General features: G+C 41.6%; 1 long non-coding RNA gene across 4 annotated transcripts in view; it reads right to left on the reverse strand.

Moving 5' to 3' along the window:
• Window positions 1-18,729, reverse strand: part of LOC108245113 — a 293,441-nt gene that overhangs the window by 86,833 nt on the left and 187,879 nt on the right. For 3 of the 4 annotated variants that reach the window (XR_005232718.1, XR_005232716.1, XR_003039888.2), the window contains exon 8: window positions 1,995-2,120. This is a non-coding gene — a long non-coding RNA (uncharacterized LOC108245113). Of the gene's footprint in view, window positions 1-1,994; window positions 2,121-2,883; window positions 3,373-18,729 lie in introns of those variants that run through there. The other variant, XR_005232717.1, reaches the window with a different exon arrangement.

An 18,729-nucleotide genomic window follows, 5' to 3' on the forward strand; every position in this document is an offset into this window, starting at 1 on the left:
TAACAGCAGCTCTATAAACTAATGAATACGTTTATTATAAACACTTTATTAACACTCATTTATACAATGAAGCAGGCAAGATCTGATGCTGTTCTTTTACTTATTTAGGTAAATTTAAATTTATTACAAGCTGATTCCCTTTTCTCAGACTGAACTTGTACAACACCAAGCAGGTATTTACTGACAAATGTTTGATATTTAAAATCTAACGGATGAAGAAATAAATCCTCAGAGTATAAACAGAGTTATATATTAATGTTAATGCTTTATAAAGTGTTTATAAACTTATTTAAAAAGAATTAACAAAACCTTTATAAAGGAGCCCTCGTTAGGAAGTGACAGAGTTTATTTTTTTTTTACTCAATTATTATAGAACAGAAGTTTACGGGACACTTTTATAGATAAACTACAAAATATCAACACAAACGGTTTCCTCACGCGGAAACTAAACTCTCAGCACTTCCTTTAATCCTTCACAATAAGAGTCCCGATCTCAAAACCGTCTCTGATCACCTGAAGCTCAGATTATCGTTAATCTCCTCCTGAAGTTGCAAAATACAACAAGTTAGATAAAAACTATTTACTGGTTCTTCTAACCTACTGTGAAGTAATTAGTTACACCAAACATTTGGCTCTCACAGGTTTTTGCACCGTTGATGGTTTGGGTTTTAATCAAAACAACGACTTCATTTCCATCGTTTCGTACTCCTGTGACGTTTCGATGGATCCTGGATATCTAATTTATTTCTCCCTTTAATGCTGATCAGAACAGGAGGTTAGTTAGCCCAACAGTTTAGGAAGTGTCTGCAGCTTTTTTATCACTCAGCTCCATTTCAAATATCAGAGCTTCGACTGATTTAAAGGCTGCAGATTCTATTAATCAGCTCTGCGACGTGTTGCTAAGCTGTCTGACTTTGTTTGATGATGCTTTTATTATGATGCAACGCTGTGGTTCGGATTCCTGGAAGCGTTTTAAAGACAGAAACAAAAAAAATAAAAATAAAAGGGTTACTGGGCTGTTATTGTTTTTCTATAAATCCCCAAAAATACAAATAAAAAAAAACATCAGATCATAAAAGAAAGAAAAACATTTAACACAACAGATTTCTTCTTTATTTAATTATTTGATTGCTTCCTAAAATATTTAATTTCTATTTTTACACTTATTATTCATACATTTAGAAATTTACATTTATTTCATGTATAAATGCTGAAATTAAAACGTTCGGCTTGTTCAGGAGACCGAGCTACGACTTTTATACATTTTTAAATATTTACTTTTATTTCATTTTTTTGTTTTTTTTAAAAAGAACGTTTTATTTTAATTTGAACCCATTTTAGCTTTTAGCTACTGTGGTGCTAATCTTAGCTTTTAGCTTTTGTTTTGCCAATATTATTATTGTGCTGGTTTTAGCTTTGAATTAGTTTTACTGCCTTGTAGCTTTTAGCTACGGTTCTGCTAATTTTTCCTCAGTGTCAGCTTTTTCCTTTGTTTGGTTTATAACATGAACCTTTAGCTGCTAATTTAAATGTTTAGCCTTCATTTAGCTAATCTTAGCTTCAATGATCAAATTTCAGCTTCTTCAGCAAATTAAAGCCACTCAGTCATCGTTTTTTAGTTTTATTATTTATCTCTAAAGCTTATAATGCACCTTTGTTAATGAAAATAAATGATTAAATGTAATAACTCAGGACCACCCTCACCTTCTGATGGGATAAATCCCTCGTTGTGTTCAGGATATTCTACTTTCTGACATTTATTCCTCCATAAATACTCGTTTTTTTAAAAGCAAACCCGAGTCGAGCGTCTTTAAGGCCACAGCTTCGCTCACAAACAGGGAGAATAAAAACATTCCTGCAACAAACGCTGCTTCCTGCTCGGTATTATTTACATTCTGATGGTCTAACAGCACAATTAAATCTTTGGAGATGCTGTTTGGAGCAGGCTTGGCTGCGAGGAGGAGTGTGTCTGTGGCGGGGGGGGATTCAACTACCTCAAGTGGGATTTCCAAGCCAAAGCCCCTCGTTGATGCTGCCACTGCTGGGAGAAGATCCAGGCTGTGCAGACGGACCGCCGCGGCTGTTTGTCTTCTGTCTCCGCTCGCTCAGCTTCATCACACCTGAAAAACAAGACGTCTGTTTGTGAGAATATCCACTCCAATTACAGCTTCAGGAGCAAAACATTTAAAAAAAAAGGGGACTTAGTTTGAAAGAAATCATCGGCTCAAGCTTGGAAAAATTGGGATTTTTTCCCCCCAAAGTCGAGAGAATAAATAAAATTATATTTCTAATTACAGACATCTTTCTGTCTTTATGTCCGGTTCTTTAAGCAAAACCTTCGGCTCGTTCAGGAGATGGCTTTGATTTTTATTTTTTAAATATCTAACTTTATTTCACCTTCTAATTATCTTGAAATAAAAGGAGATTTTCAGTTTTGCTCATTTTAAGTATTAAATTTTTGAATTGCTAATATGAATTTTACCAATTTTAAGCCAATGTTTTCCTGGTTTTACATTTTATTTGCTAATTTCCCATTAAAGCTACTGTTTTCCTGGTTTTACATTTTATTTGCTAATTTCCCATTAAAGCTACTGTTTTCCTGGTTTTACCTTTTGGCTGCAGTTCTGTTAATTTTAGATTTTAGCTACAGCTTTGCTCATTTCAGCTTAAAGCCTTTTTCTCTTCCACAAAAAGGTAGAATGAGAGCACAAACGGGATGATATTTACAGTTTACAGTCCATCAAAATAACAAAATAATCATCTCCAAGCTTATTTTTCTGTCCCTGATTCAGATAAGGAAACATCTTCATGCCTTTGTGCGCAGGTTTTAGATTTAATTATAAAGTAAAAGAATACTTAATGCCTCCCTGACAAGATAATTACCTTAAATGCAGACAGAAGCACCGCATTTATTTTTCAGTTTTGACCAAAATGAGCTTCTGAGGTGACTCCACTGCAGAAATCCGACTGTGTTCGAGCCAAATATTCAGAGTATTCCCAGATATTCCAACTCATTAAGGAAGAGAGACATTTGATATTTAATTTAGACCATCGGACACTAAAACTCTCCGCTGAAACCAGAAATTATTTAAGACTTGGAAGCAGTTTAAAGCTGCAGAACAACAGCGTCTCTGTGTTTATTCTTGAAAGAAAAGTTTCACTAAAAACCGCTGCTGATCCGATCAAAAATTCACATCTTTCCCCATTTTTATTTTAAAGCAAACCACGAGTGAGCGTGCGTTGGAGTTCGGAGGCGGCGAGAGGCAGTTTTTAAACTGCAGGGTGCAGCAGTCGTCTTTCAAACAGGACGAGCTGGAAGCAGAACGAGGAGACGGAGAGGCCCGAACACAGGCTCCACTAACCAAAACGAGGAGGAGGAGGAGGAGCGGGGGGGCCATGTGTAATTACAGACTACATACCAACACCCAGTCGTAATTTACATTAGCTGGAAAAATATTAGATGAAGATTGTTTTCATCCACAGTCAGTGATGGGACGGAGGGATTCGCAGAAAGCCGCTCAAGTTGCAGCGATTATGTCATCAACCGGCAGCCAGAGGTTTCCGAAAGCATCCGAGCAGAATTCACTCAAGATAGGTGCCGGGATGCACAAAGGTGTCCATATGGGTTCAATTTTCCCATGCGCTCAGTAATTCCCCAGATCTGTCATTATGGGAGGGTGGAGAGTCGACCGCACGCTCGCTGCGACGCTCCTGCCAGGAGGACGGTCGGAAAAGTTCTGGGTTCAAGGTGTGACTGCGGCGCCGGGAATGCTGGAAAACACGAGCCGAGCTGACATAAAAAAACACACATTCAGTTTGAAATCCTGACAGAATAATTCCTGATAACTGAGAGGATTCCTGTTCTGTGGCTGATCCCGTGTTTCAGTCAGACGGGAGGAAGACATTCAAGTTTTTGGTCTCATCAGAAGCAGTTTTATGTCAGGAAGGGGGCAAAGGTCAAGCTGGGATGAGGGAATGTTTATGTTTACGTTCTGTATCGTATAAATGCCTGTAAAACTGTGTGTTAGCAAAATACCTCATGAACCACAGAATGGATTTTAATGAAGCTCTCAGAAAGGAATCATTAATTAACGTTTGGAGTCAATCTGATTCAAGATGGCTGCCGCAGCTAATCAAACTTAAACACAAAAATTGTTCTAACTATTTTAGAGAAACTGAAGTCAAATTAGTCGTAGCAGCAGCTGAGAGTCATCCCAACACGGACTTTAATTTATAAAATTAACCAAACAGAAGATCTGCTAAATGTTTACCTGATCTGTAAGAAATCAGTTAATCCTGTAAAATATTTTCTCTTTACAAACATCTACGACGACGTCAGCTTAAAGCAACACAACAGCTTCCTCAGAGGGAACAAAACATTCGGCTGAATCAGCCGAAATCGACCGACCAACATCGGGCCGGCTGAAGCCTGAGGAAGTAAACAAATATGGCGGCATCAGACCAGCGTGGAAACTCAGAGATGACGTTTAGGTGGAAACCAAAAAAGACGAGAAAGAAAACTGTCTCTGAGAGCTGAATAAAGTAGCTAAAACATGTTTGTTGTTGTTGCAAAACCTTAGCTGAATGCTATCTAAAAAAGGCGAAATTGTAACTAAACGTCAAAATCTGCAAAAAAACAAAAACAAAACAGTAACAAAAAGCCAAATGTAGCACCCCTAGCTAAAAGCTAAAATTACCAAAACTGTAGCAAAAAACTAAAACTAGCATAATGCTAGCTAAAAGCTAAAAGTGGCCAAAAATAAAACCAGTTTGCTGAAGCAGATTACAAACAGAACAACGTTTTTGTGAAGGAATTGATTGTTTTTATGGGGAAAATATTTGTAAATAATAATAAAATGAATTTCCTTACTGAGCTGAACGTTTTGAGATATGAAACTAAAATAAAGTCTGCAGGAAAAGATCTGAAAACAGAAAAAACAAAGATTAAAAAGTAAAACAACGACGTGAATGCTGACTCAGCTAACGTAAGGAGTTATTATTTCAGATACTATCTTTTTATTTCCTCTGTTTTCCTGGAATAAAAACCACAGTTTCCCAAAGATTGATGAGTCCTCGTCATAAAATCCTCATGCATATGGGAAATGAAATCTCACTTTGATGGAAGACTTTCAATTTAAAGTCACCCATGGACTTCCATACCCAAAGGCCAGCTCCACATATGAAAGCATCCTTCTTCAGGTCATTCCCACCGTCTTCACCGTCCGCCTGCTGAAAAAGGAACACCTTAAACGAACAAAGGTGGAGTCTCTTTCAGCACACGGCCTCATGAAGAAGACACATTAGTAAATAACAACGGGTTGATAACGGTGAAAACGCACCATCAAATGTACTTCATGATGCTTTATGGCTGCCATTCGCTGACATTTATATATCACTTTTTAGTGGCGGGCCAATGAAGCGCCGGCTTTGAAATAAAGTCGGCCATGATTCATGTCCGCCGCGTCAGTCTTACATTAATATTATGACCGTATCCATCATGTCGGCCATCTATAATGAACAGATGCTGTAAAACACAATTTGGCATGACAGGAGGGAGAGGTGGAGGGAGAGCGTTTCATTGATGTTGCCTTTTCAAACGGGCAGCGCCGCTCCGACCGGCATGAGTCTGTTTCTGAACTCCTGCAAAGACCAAAACTGTGAACGGGTGACGCACAAGAAGGCTAAAGACGAAACAAACATCTTTTTTTTGTTTTGTAAAAGGAACTTGCTGCGAGTCACTTTGCTGCAGACTTTCAGCGTCAACCAATTCAATATGGCAGCCACAGCTAAGAGACGCTGGCGAACAGAAACAGCTAAAACTCAGCTGGGTTTACAGATGAGGAGCTGAAACTTGGTCTGGTAGTAGCTGAGAGTCATCCCAACACATACGCTGAACGCTAACTGATATTAAAACTAAAAATCTGAAAACAGTGTGAATGCTGATTCACTTTGTTCACGCATCGAAACGTGCTGCGACTTTTATACTTTTCATATTTTAATTTATAAATATTTTCCTTGTAACAAAACATTAAAATCTTCTAATTTTCCTTCATAAACATATTTCGTTTTTCACTAGCTTTGGCTACTTTTAGCTTTTAACTATCATTCTGATCCGTTTTGCTTTTAGCTACTGTTCTGCTGCTTTTTGCTACTATCGGCATGTAGCTATCTTTCCATAACTTTTAACTTTAAGCAACTGTTTAGCTACTTTGGATTGCAGCTAACCTTTTCCTACTTTTAGCCATCGTGTTGCTACATTTAGCTTTTTGCCGGCGCCGACGTTCAGCTCAGCTTCTTTGGCGCTCAGCATTCAGTCTGCATTTCATCACAAAGCGCCGTTCGTCTCGATGAAAGGAAACGTTTTGCGATCCGGGCCTGTAACCTGAACACCGACGCAGTTTCAGAGCCACAGGAGAGTAAAAACACGTGTTTCCTTCGCTGTACGATTTAGAAAACGATTACTTTGTGTCCTGTTAGGAGAAGTGATGTGTGGACACCTGATCTGAGGAGAGGACATGCATCAGACTGATCGTTAGTTGTCAAAAAGCCATTACAGTAATGAAACCAGGAGAAAGATGAGCTCGTGTTCAGCCCGCATCCTCAAAAAAACAACAACCGCAAACGTACGATTCACATCACACCCAGCTCCAAAAACCCTGCGGTCCGTAGGTGTCCTCTGTTGTCTTACACCGTGGACACAGATGGGAGGTGTCCTCATGTCCTCTCGAACAGATTCTTTCAGCTCTCTGACAGATTTCGTGTCTCGCCTCAGCTGTGATTTCTACTCTCAGATTGTTCTCCTGCATCTGTTAGGCAGCCTGATGGTGGAAGCCGCCGCGGTCTTCAGGAAACAAAAAGAGACGGCTGCTTTTTGTTTTCTGAGGGGTCCCAATTAAACTGAACTCCACTTCTGAAAAGGGTTTAATTTAATCTTAAATATTAGCTGAAAGCATCACTGCCTGAAAGGGACAGGCAGGTGAACGTGTTCTGCCTGTGTCTGTCAGTAAAATAACAGATTTTAAATCAACATGATTGTCTTAAACTCATTACCGTTTGGAGTTGATTCGATTCAAGATGGCTGCCACAGGTAACTGACCTCAGCAAACAAAAAACTGGTTAAAACTGTGGTAGTAGCCAAGGGTTGCAGATTGTGTGGGGTCTCGTTTTGTTGCGTCAGATCGTCGTAACGTTTGACCGAAACTCTTTTTCTGAACGAATGATGATCTTAGTTGCAGGCGATATGCATTTCTTCAAAACATGGAAGGCTTAATTTAAACCTGGTTTTCTGTTTGAGGTTCTGGAAGATCTGCAGGGGGTGCCCAGACTTTTGCCTTCACCCTAAGCTTCTTTTCGATCCTCGAAGATTCAGTTTTTTTTTCTTGTTCTGCGAGCGCAAAGTACAAAAACTTGAAATTGTATTTACTTTGTGTTTCCCCCCCCCTAATAGAATTTAAGTCAATCAACGAAATGAAACAAACCAGATTGGAAGGAATCACCTAATTTGTTTGTGCGGAAAAGTTAATGGACGTTAACAAGCCAAACGTAGATTTAGTATTCGTGTCCAAGTGTGAAATTAACCGAGCTCGTCTGCTCCAATTTAAACCTTTTGCGTTTGATAAAGCCAATCTGTGCGTTTCGTGGAGAATATTCGGTTGTGATGTTGGCTGCGGTGAGGCAGCAGCAGCTGTGGCGGTGAGAACTCCGAGCGTCCATCCCCGCCGTCCATCACACGCTAATATCTCGGGGCATCGGCTGCTTCTCCAGCAGCAGAACTAACAAGTTAAGCCCAAACACTGGGCCTGCATGGCAGAGGGGGGGTTTAATGAATGTGTTGGGAGAGGAGGGGGCGCATGCTTACATCAAACACAGACGCTCGGTCAATATTGGGGTATGGAGAATCAACACGCCTTTTTTTTTTTTTTTTAAGCAGAGGCTCAAACATCACAGTGTCGGTTGCCGGGTCCGGAGCATTTCCCGAGGCCCGGATCGCCATTTCTCATTTGTTGCATTAGCGGGAAAGACGGCGTCCAAATAAAATTTCCCTGAGCGAAGGAGGAGGGGTGTGGGGGGGTGTTTGCATACAAAACAAGGCTGTGTGTAATTTTCAGCCGAGTGAGAGCGACCGAACGAGCAGCTTCAACGGGAAAATTTGCATTTTTGAAACATTGTGTTTTAGGAGGCAAACTGTTGTTGTTGAGGCCGGATTTAGAGATTAGAAAAGTGGAATCTCAGACACAGTTTCAGGTTTTTGACACTTAAACCAAAAAAATAATTTGATTTGATGAAGTTTTCCTGCTTTCTTTTCACCTCAGATTAAAGTTTTAGCAGCCCTGACTTATCAGAAGCCTGAAAAATAAAAAAAAGAGTAAAAACTGTAACTAAAAGCCATTAAAGAACCAAACATTCCTCTTTAACGTATTCAAAGGCCAGCATTTCCTGGAGGAATGCTTATCGCCCGCCACCACAGAGTTTTAAATTAGGATCATCTCGTGCTGAGAAGTGAAAAATATTTTGGTCAAATTTTGAAAGTAACAATCTCTCCGGTTCTGTTAGCGTGTTAGGGATGACGCTCAGCTTTTCCAAGTCTAAATGAGTTGCAGCATCTTTTGTGTTGGCTAACGTTGATTAGCTGTGACGGCCATCTTGAATTCGAGTGACTCCAAAGGTTACGCAGCTGTAGATGCACATCCTGTTATAATCTGTTGACTGGTTTAAGAGGTATTTCGCTTACAGACGAGCGAAAACATCGTCTCCCGCCGCCTGAACTCCTGTCAGACTTCCCGCACGGCTGTAATTTGTTAATCAAATCACCTGATTTAAGTTCTGCAGTCTGGTTGTGATAAAAACCTGAAGCAGGGGAGGGGGTTCTAATATTAGAGCGGCAGACTTGTGGCCTGCAGATGACAGGAAGAGAGCCCCGTCATGAGGAATGCTTTTGTTATTCTCCAATCCAGAGAGGAAATGAATTTCTTGTGATTTTTCAGAAACGCTGCCCGCCGGCGTTGGCGCTCTGAGGAGAAAAAAGAGAGTCAGTTGATGATGTGAAGACTGAACACGGCCTTTGTGAAGTCCTTCAGTGATGTCATCTGATGCCGCAGTAAAGAAGTCCGGACAGCTTTGAACGCGTCCAACGATCCAAGAACTTCTGATGGAATCCATCTTTGATGAGCACGGCCAAAAAGTTTAGCAGCAATCAGGATTAAAAGTTTAGGGGAGGATTTAGTCGATCTAGTTGTGATGGATGAACTCACTGCTTGAATAGATGTTGGGATCTCGGCACTGTAAACCGATCAGGGTGGGGTCGTATAAAGTCCATTAGCATGATAATAAAACGGTGAAGAGACCATGTGCTCCATGGAAGCTCGGCCAGCTCTTACTGCTGTAAGTCTGCTTTGGCCGCAGCTCCCCTTGTTCTTGGAACCGTCATCAAATGGCACATGAACGCTGTAATCGGAGCAATTTTTCCCAAACATCTTCAACTTCCGCCGCACAGAAACGGATCCAGGAGCGCCGCAACAAAAACCGGGCCGCGTGTCAACTTCTGATTCCAAAACGTTAATGATCTAGATCAAAAGGAGCTTCAGAGACAACTCGTCCTTTGTGTTTTTGAGCGTTGTGCTCAAACGCTGCCTTTGTAGGTTGAATAAATGCCCAGAAAATAGTTTGATTAAACAGGTATGTGGGATGGTTCGACATATTGAAGACACTAATTACTTCTGAACGCTCTGTGGTGCGCGGCGCTGGATGAGGATGAGGAGGAAAGGCCGCCGGGCTCAGGCAGAAAGTGCTTCTTTAAATCGGAGCAGATCCAACAAACACAATCGAGATTATTTCATATGAAATTAATGTCATTTGCCTCATTTCCATCATAGATGGGGAGACTTTAATGCCCTGCAGCCTGCTGCATGTCGGCTGCTGTGCAGGGGAGAAACACTTCTGCTGGATAGTTTGAAGTTAAAGGAAACAGGGCTTCGAAATCCACAAGTTATTATAGTTTTATGTTATTCAGCCATTTACCCAAACGGTCTCCAGTGACTGACCTCAACCAAAACGTTTCTCAGCTACAACACAGAATAAAAAGGCAGAAAAAGAAGCAGCGTGACGAAAAACTGACTAAAAGCCTAGCATGACTGTCATGCCAGAGTTTTAGACTAACATCATCTTCTGTTGAAAAATATTTTTGTTTTGGTCAAATGACGCTCAGTGTGACCTCATGAGATCTGTTAGATGACTCTCAGCTACTACCACGTAATAATTTAGCTCAATATCTGTAAATTTAACAGAGTTATAGCTGTTTTTCTGTTGGCTAATGTGGTGTGGCAGCCATCTCGATCGCCTAACCATGAACTGAACCATTACCAGTGCACGCCTAACAATAATCTAAACTCAGATCTCAAATAAACCACAAACCAAACCTCTGATTCCACCGCATCAGGACCGTGCTTCGGTCACTATAAGGACGACTGGTGCTGCAGAAAAGATCCTAAAAAGGTAACCAAACCAAACTACACACACCTCATCTCTAGCTGCCAGTTTAAGATTCAATTGGTCCAAACGTTTGAGTAAGTGATTACTACTTTATGAAAGTTTCAGTGAGGTCTGTGCCTTGGTTCATGAGATGTTTTGCCAACAGGCAAACACATGGAAATACAAAGGATAAAAACATCACCGCCTGCCTTTGGCCTTTCAGTGCTGTGAGAGATAACAGTCCAGATAAAGATGTTGTGTCATGCTGACGTTCTTCGACCAGAAAAAAAGGGCGTACAATCCGAGAGATGACCTAAAAGTACTAAATCTAAACTGAACACCAGCTCTTTATTTCCTTTAAGGCTCCGTCATCGTTCATAAGAAGTCAGGAAGTCGGTTCGCGGTCACATGGTTACGAGATGTTTGTTTTCACCTTTCATCGTCCACGAGACACTCGAATCAGAGCTGTTTATTAAACCAACTAGAACAGAACATGATGATTGGTATCTGCAAATATGACGGTGCAGAACGTGTCCCGACGCTGCCCGGCCCGAGGCGCACTTCCTCCCGGCCACCATAGTCTCTTTTTTAAGTTCACAGGTTTCTCACTTTTCCTGGAACAGTCATAAAGACGGCTGGATCTTCTAACAGCCCCCAGCTGCTTCTCATCGGAGCAGCAGAAACAAAATGGCTCCATTAAAGCTGACTGGCCTCTGACCACTCACACAATACTTGGCACAAACACCTGTGAGAAAAGGACCTCGTACCGCTTCGCGACACAAGAACGACGAGAAGAAAATGATGCAATTTGTCACGCAATCACGTGACAGAGAGCTGACTTCTCCTGGAGTCGGACAACAGCTTCCACAACAGACCCATCAGAAACCAACAACTCTTAACTTCTATCTGAAGAAAACAGGTTTTCTCAGAGTCACACAGAGACTCTCTCAACCTTTAAAGAGCTGAAGCGATGAAAAATCCAAAGTGAAAATCTGTTTTGACATTCTGATGCAAGTATTCAGAGAACTCCTCCTACATGTCAGGACAGCGCTTCGTCTTTGTGCATCTATAAAACATCACGCCGTGGTGAGACGCACATCAAGATGGCATTCACGGCGGTGATGGGGTTGACCCGTGAAGCCTAACATTCACTCAGGAGGCCTTTGACCTTTGCTGCTGTCTTTTCCTCACTCTTACAACGATTAGTGCACTGAGAGATGAAAATGTCGACCCTTCAACCTCCCAGACATGAAAAATGATGCTCTGATGTGTAAATATTTATAATTTGGAATAAAACCATAGGTGAGCGCCTCCTTTGACTCCTTTCGGCGTTTGACTTTGGTTTAGGCCCCTCTTCACACGATATCTCTGCTGTGATGTGGACCAAGAACGCTTTTGACACATTTCTCGAAACACACTTCTAATTTGCCCCCCGGGCGCTGGTTATGACGCGAGCTGACACTGAGGTCTGACAACATGACTTCTTTCCTCCTCTGGCCAAAGCTGCAGCCTCGCCCGCCTCCACAGCAGAGAACCGGGGCGTCTTAACGACCGAGCCGCTCCCCTCCCTCCCCTCTTTAAGGGACATCGGTTCGAATTAACGCCACCGCCGTCCGACTCTCAAGGCATCAGCGCTGACAGCTGGAGCGCTCGCACACACCAGGTGCTCGTGTCTCCGCCGAGGTGCCCATGACACCTACCTGTTTTTTAGCCTTCGACCTGTCAGGGGAGCCAGATTTAATTAACGTAATGATCAAAGCAGGAAAAGCAAGTTTCCCCCCGAGGTAGCAATCCCAGTGAGCCGAGCGCTCGTTTGCTAATTATTTAGCATTAAGGTAGACGGCGCTTATGCATACATGACTACTTCAAAGATTTGATTGGGGTTTGGTTTGTTGCAACAGTGAAGCGCCCGGAGCAGGCGGTGGTGACATCAAAACATCAGTGTGGATAAATCTGTTGGTGGAAAGCTCGCAGCCACCAGGTAACCTTTCTTTATCCTCTCTGACAGCGCCTGTTCACAACAAACATCAGCCGTGTGAATGCAAATGAAGGCACGCAGGAGATGAGGTGACGGGAGGACATGCTGAGAACCCTGACTGTGGTTTAAGGTGACCACGAGGGACAGCGCCACGGACCGTCAGCTGAGCCCCACTGAGGGGGAGCAAAAAAAAAAATGGAAGTAAATTAATAAAAACTCATTAATTAAAAGCTGCAGATGTGCTTAAAGGCAACATGCATAAATCAGTATCTTCATTTCTTCTGATTTCATTCATCTAACTTAGGAAAACACATGAAAAATGAACATTTTTAACCTAAAAAGATCAACATGAAACATTTATACCTGATTTCTTTACTGAAACTTAAAGGCCTAGCATATCGCCCACCACCTTTCATGGACACGTTTTAGACTAAAATCATCTTTAGGCTGAAAAATGATGGAATTGTTGCCATTTTGGTCAAATCTTGACAATAAGGTTATGAGCAATCTCATGTAATATTATGGATATGTGCTGACAATGACTGTCAGCTACTACCACACCAAATCTCAGCTCATTATCTGTAACACTGACCAAGTTGAAGCATTTTTTATATTAGCTAACGTTGAATAGCTGTGGCAGTCATCTTGAATCGGTAAATTGTAGACAAACATGATGTGATTACTGTGAGAGTTTCAGCTCAGTGACTCATGAGATATTTTACTAACAGTGATGACAAAAATATGTCAAACTAAACATTTTCTCCATATGATGCACTAACTTTCAGTAATTTCAAGGACAGAAATCTTCAAAACGTGTTCAAAATGACACTTAAATGTTATTTATTGTTATTTAAATCACTGAGTTTTCAACATGTTGCACAATTAGACCCATTGATCAAACAACTTGTCATTCGTAGCACCTTAAGCAGTATTTTTTATATAAATCAAACCTTCATCCATGAATTAATTGTCTTTCTTAATTAGAAACAAACAAGACCAATCAACCATTCACTCTCACTCACATTTAGAGTTACCAGTTAAAGTAACTCACATGTTTGTTGTCAGTCAAATAACAATCAGTTTTACAGAAATCGAGCGACTTGTGTGGTACCTGCTGGAGTCAACCTTGATGGTCTGTAAGCAAAATATCTCATGCATCAGTGGACGTTTTTCGGAGTTTAATGAAACCTGCAGAACGTAACTATTGGCTGATTAATCCTTGAAGTGGATCAAATTCAAGATGGTCGCAACAGCTAATCGACCTTAGCACAGAAACAGACAGATACTGAGCAACAATCTGATGTGGGAGTAGCTGAGAGTACTTTGGAGCATGACATCTTGTAATATTGAATGAGAAGGTGTGACCAAGATGGCTACAACTCCATCATTTCTAACCGTAAGACGATTTTAGTCTGAAACTCTGGCACAAAAGGCGGCGGGTGATATGCATGTTCGGTCAGGAATCTGGATCTGTCCCTCAGAGAGGATCAGTAAAGATGTTTATGTTTCTGAACACAACCCTGCCCATCAGCAGTGTCTTCAAACAAACAGGTTTTCACGCTGCTGGAAGACATTTTGACGAACCAGAACTCTGATAACGACGACTCCTCAGTTTCATCAGCAGCGTTCGGCCTCTATGCGTACTTCTCAAATATCGATTAACCCGTCTGGGATTTTCTCCAATTTATCAGCACATCCACTTTGAGAAGCTATGCGGTCCGATAAAATTAACTTTCCTCTAAATCAGGCAGAGTGGACGTCGGTAGGAGCCAATCAGCGCGCAGTTTGCCAACACTTATTCTAATGCTGCTTCAATTACAATTTCAACAGATCACCCTGTAATTTTGGACAATATCAACCTTCATTTGCATAAAATAAATTGTTCCAGATATTCAATGGTGTTGAGTTTTTGTCTTAAATCTGAAAATATCTTGGATTATTTATTAATTTACTAAATAAAACCACCTTGAGTGGCATTTTGTCTGAGTTTCTTAGGCTGAGATAAAGTCAGGAGTTTTTTGGGAAACCCCCTTTGCCTTGAAGACATCCTCTAAAATTCATCCTCCACAAAGATGGGAAAAGTTCCCTGAATCTGACCACGTGCTGGCCGATGAATCCTTTTATTTTTATCTGTTTATCTGGACTCCCGCGGTCGCCACAGTAGCGGTAAGAAGACTGATCTTAAAGAGATACGGCTGCAGATTTGGGAGATTTCAAGGACCGGTGCCTGTTTAAGACTGAAAGGCCCATTCTGCACAGAAAGCCACGCAATTACGAGTTAAACGAATTCTGAGTTCAGCAGAGTTTGTTGTCTTGTTGGGTGAGTAAAAGCAGGCCCCTCGGCCCAACCGGGTCTTTCCCTCCGGTGTTACGACATGAATAGACAAGAAAAGAACAGCTCTCCGATTGACACACAGGGCCCTCTTTGAATCATGTGAACAAGGACAGGGGGATTCCTGATAGCCCCCATCTCTGTGCGCAGAGACAAAAGCCCTCAGTGTCTGCGACTTACCTCCGGGTGCTGCAAAATGAAGAAATAAAAAATGAAAAGAGGGGGGAAAAAAGAAAGAAACAACCTCCTGGTTTTGGGACCTGCGCCCATTGTTCAAGCTAAAATGAAAATCTCTGCAGCCGAGGCCCCACGTAACCTGTTCGCCAGCAGCTGGTGACCACCTGTGGAGCAAGTCAAATTACCGGAGGATTCCTACTGTTTCTGTTTATTGTCTGCAGGTTTTTTGTGTGGGAGACGGTGCTTCGGTCAGCCGGCTGACGGGACAGCCACTGGAAGGCTTTTGTTTCGTTGCTCAAATCATCAGCTTTCTTTTTTGGCAAAGTGAGAAAGTGGCTCTTGTGATGTTTGGCTGCAAATTGAGAATTAAATTTTCAATTTCCTCTTTGATCTGTCAGGGTTTTTTTTATTCCCTTCTTTAAAACGGCGTTAAGCAGAGTCGGTTCTTCGGGACCCAGATCTCTGAGACTGACGAGGACACCGCGTCTTTTGTGCATCTATCTTTAAATCGTACAAAACCACGACAGAGATGAGCTGTGACCTCTGTCCATTTGGTCCCAAATTATCCAATTTGGCCTTTATAAGCTCCAATAGCCCGAGAGCCTAAAATTCCTTTTTTCATCTAAACAAGGGATGCTCTTGTTTTCCATTCTCCACAGAGACAGAAAACAGATATTAATCATCGTTTGGACACACCGAAGGGGAAAAAAAATCAGTCATAGCTCACAACAAAATGAGTCAGTACCACAAAACTGCAAAACACGGCGGTTCTTTGTGTCCGTTCCCAGGAATGCGGCTCGTCTTATGACTCGAGGTGGGGTTGGGGAGGTGAATGACATCACCGGTTGTGTTCACATTTGAATCCTGACACAGTGGCACCTTGTGTTTCTATTCAGCCCCACCACCTCCTCTCTGAAGCCGGGGGATTGTGCTCGGCTCTGCCTTTTCTCCCCCCCTCAAAGAATACCTCCTTTTCTCTTCCTCCTCTTAAGCAGCTGCTGCGTATGAAGTGGAGAAAATGACACTCCATCTCATGATGAATGGTACTTGACCCCCCGAATCCCATTCCTGTGGGGGCTTCCACATTTACATAAGCCAGGGGATCTCACGCACTTGTTTACATCCGGGGGAAGAAAAAAAAACAAACAACCGATGTGGACTTAGGTGCTGCAAATGAAGATTAAATATTTGTTAGCTGCGAAATGGACAACCTTTCTGATGCCTCCTTGGTTTGACACACATATCCACACTGGTGGGGTCGCCTCACTGAGAGCCTCTTTGTTACATGATTAATTACTCTGAGCAACAGTTATGGCGGGATTAACAATTAGCCAGACCTGTCAAACAGTCAGTCTAAGATGGCAGACTAATTGAGCGGCTGGTTGGCCATTGTGTCCCAGTATAAGGCCAAGGAAGTGGGGATGGTTCTCAAGCCTTTCATCTCCTTCGCCGGCCTAATACCACAGCAGTAAAAAGGCCCTCGCTATCAGAAACGGAGAGCTGGGGTAATTTTTCATGAATATTCATACGCCTCCTCTATTCACAGTGAACTTTTCCAAAGTTACCTTCATGGTGCATGTTCTGTGTCCACGCTTTGAGAAGTTCCACACGCTGCAAAAAGTGGGCTCAGAAATTTAACTTTGTTCTCTTTGAAATCTGCTTTTGCCTTCTTTAGCTACTTTTAATTGAAAGTTATTACTTCTAGCTTTTAGCTAACCTTCAGTTACTTTTAGTTTTAAGCTACTTTTAGCTTATAGCTATTCTTTTGCCAATTATTTGTCTAATTTGAGCTTTTAGCTACTGTCCTACTTTTACTTTCTCGCCAGCCTTTTGATACGTTTAGCTACTGTTCTGTTTGTTTTAGCTTCAGTTTCTGCTTCCTCAGCCTCATTAACCTCAGGGAGTGACAGACCCAGAAGTGTGTGGTTTCCGTGGCGACCATGACGAGCCACCGGCAGCAGCTTTAACATTTCCTTTGTTCCTGGTTCTCTTCTCATCCAGCTCGAACATTGAACTATCAAAGATCTGTTGGAAGTTTGGGCAGCAGCTTTTTTTTTTTTGCACGTTTCAAAACGTCTTCATAAATGTTCTTGTTGTAGATTATTGTTGGGACGTTAAATTAAATTGTTATCAGACAGTTCTGAAAAAAAGGTTACTCTTCGTCTTCTAGGAATATGCAGGAAAAAAATTAAGCAAAAAGTTCTGCACTCACAAATAGGTTTGGCACCATTTTATAATAAGAATATATGAGGAATTAAGAAATGTTTTATAGTTAGGATGTAAACACTCTAAATCATAAATAATAAAAAGGTTCATGCATTGATATAAACTACCTATTTGGCAAGATCGGATTCTATACCTTCTATTAGTCCTGGTAGATTTCCTTTTTTTGCTGGTTGCTCAGCTGAATTTCTTATTAACTCCTTTATTAAATCTTCCTGACAAAAGAAAATCCATCTGATGAAAAAGACAGTCATCCTTGTCAAAGAAAAGATCACTAATGCTAACTTATTTAGTGTTTTTGGCATTTAATTTAGGCATTTAAATGATAATTAATAAGATAGTTAGTTGTAATTAAGGGTCTTATTGTTAAGTGAGTTATATTATTAGTTAATTAAGGTAATTCTTTCTCATATTGAGAGAATAAGTGGTTTGGTTGATGAATAAAGGAGATTATTATTGTTTGGTTTTTGAGTTGCAGAACAGGATGACGAACAAAACTCTGGAGCGAACTGATGAACACGTAAACCAAGCTCAAGCCTTGGTCCAACTCTGGCAAAACAAACCAAAAAAACCCAACCCAAAAGTTTTTTGTGAGCCAAAACTTGATGAAAGAACAAAAAAACAACAAAAATGAAACAAGAAACCTGCAAGTAGCTTCCTCAAAGAGCTTTTAGCCCCGGTGTCCATGGGAAGAACCCCAGAGGAACAGCTGCGACGGCGGGCCATGGCTCCTCATGAAAGCTTTGGCCTGGAGGCGGGGAGGTGGGGAGGCGAACCACGTGACGCTGAAGAAAGTCAATTGTTCCCGTTCTGAAAGGCAAAAATCCCAGGAGGAGCTGCGCCATGGTGTGTGGGACATATCAAAATATTTGACAGACTTCAGCATTATGAAAAACTTTTTTTTCTTCTTCCTCCGGGGAGGAGGTGGTTTTGTTTTTCCTCTCGCCGCCGACCTGTCACGCTCCCATCAGGCCCCCCGACTGCCCCCGTGTCATTGTTTGGGCCCTGCGAGTTCAAAGCGGGCCCTTTAGGAGCCGCTCAGTGTGCGCTGACACCATGTAATGAAATTAGCGGTTGTTGCTGAACAGGTTTCAATCAGAGGGTCCGAGCCAAGACCTGTCGCCTACTGTTCATGAATCACCTCTTTCAGCACTTCATGGCAGACAGTCGAGGACATTGTTGCCGCTGTCACCGCCCCATCACTCAGACAGGTAGTCCCACCGAGTCTGAAATCAGTTTAAAAAAAAAAAAGACCTGGCTGAGCGTGCGGCAACAGCGACACACAAAGACGCCCTTTTAAAGTCAAGTGTCACAATCAGAGGGTCGATCTTATCCAAACTGGGAGGGAAAAGCTTTGTTACCTTTCATGATGGTGGAAACTTTTTATTTGGCTGCAGTTTTTTAACAATAAAACAACATTCCTGACTAGATTCGTCACCTTTAAAACTGCTGTTTTGGTTACAAATCTGGACTAAAAGTTTGCCTGATGTCCCAAATATGAAAAAAACTACTGAAATTTGACTAAAACATTACTGATTAGTTAAATAAAGAC

This window comes from Kryptolebias marmoratus, linkage group LG23, assembly GCF_001649575.2.
Source record: "Kryptolebias marmoratus isolate JLee-2015 linkage group LG23, ASM164957v2, whole genome shotgun sequence".
NCBI classification, from domain to species: domain Eukaryota; kingdom Metazoa; phylum Chordata; class Actinopteri; order Cyprinodontiformes; family Rivulidae; genus Kryptolebias; species Kryptolebias marmoratus.